Below are 1,162 nucleotides of genomic sequence, written 5' to 3'. Positions count from 1 at the left end.
TACACCTTTTTTTTTAACACTAACCAGGCCCCCTAAAAGAATCATTTACCAACAACATAAAAATTGTATCTCTGACTAAATTCAGAAACTCCTGCTCATGATTTAGTAACTCCGTAAACCCAGACGTAAGTAAGCACATTGTCGGAAAAACTCGACTAGCGTTCAACTTCTGAAGGACGACTGAATGAGTAACTGAGACATCCCCAGACACGCTTGCCAGGAACGACCTGTTCTTAAAACGTGAAATGCAGAGTCCACAGGCGAGGCCTCCCGGACTGACTTTTCCCTTTTTCTTATCTGAGGTTATGGACCTCAGGGGAGTGGGCAGGGTTACAAGGTCAAAGTCTTTTCCTCCTCAGAACTCGCTGCTTGCTGGGAGAGGGTCGCCTGGAATAGACGTGCTTTAGAGAAGAGGTTGGAGGGGGTCAGGATTTTGATTCTGTTAAGCAACAGCTGGTTTGAGTTTCTCTCCACTTTAGTCTCCTGCTCCCTTCCTCACAAATCCAGGGAGAGAAAAGAATTTGTTCAGAAGGAGCCGGCAACATAAAATACACCTAGTCCTGTGGTGCTTTACGGACGTCATCTTTGCTACAAACTGAACGTGAAGCACTATAGGCGGAGGCTAGATTTTATAAAATGAACTATACGGGAAATACGACCAACGCTTTAGTCAGGAGGACCTTTTAGAATGTGGGATGTGTACCTGGAAATGTCTTTTAATAGTATTTTCTAACTAAAACTTTTTAATGGAAATAAGTATAAGAAAGACCTCCGGGGTCTTTGGAGCCTGACTCCAAGGAGGAGTCGTGACAGATGTTAAAGCATGCCAAGTGTGCGTTTCCTGTTTCTGGACTGGCGACCATGTCTGTCTCCAAGTGGATGTGCCTGCCTTTGTGCGACAGATGTCTGCTCAGTTCTGCTTTACTCAGTTCTGTGAGATCCGCCCGTGCCACAACTCTGCCGGGGGCCAGGGACACGGCATTTAGATACAGGGCGCTCAGGGGCTAACAGGTGCATGAACGTGAACTCGGTCTAGTATGGCTTTAACCCACAACGACGGCCGCCTCTTCCAAACAGTTTACACCTGATGAAAATCAGGTCTGCTCAAATAACAGTGTTCTATGACAAATTCATAAGTCCAGTACTTAAAATATATGTAATA

At 45.4% G+C, this 1,162-nt stretch overlaps 1 protein-coding gene across 7 annotated transcripts in view; it reads left to right on the top strand.

The window, feature by feature from the left end:
• Nucleotides 1–1,162, top strand: part of EYA1 (EYA transcriptional coactivator and phosphatase 1) — a 145,615-nt gene that overhangs the window by 120,858 nt on the left and 23,595 nt on the right. The window lies entirely within an intron of this gene.

This window comes from Pteropus alecto, unplaced genomic scaffold (genome assembly GCF_000325575.1).
Source record: "Pteropus alecto unplaced genomic scaffold, ASM32557v1 scaffold87, whole genome shotgun sequence".
In the NCBI taxonomy this organism is placed as follows: Eukaryota; Metazoa; Chordata; class Mammalia; order Chiroptera; family Pteropodidae; genus Pteropus; species Pteropus alecto.
The sequence above is the reverse complement of the archived record's forward strand: the minus strand, read 5'-3'. Positions and strand labels throughout refer to the sequence as shown.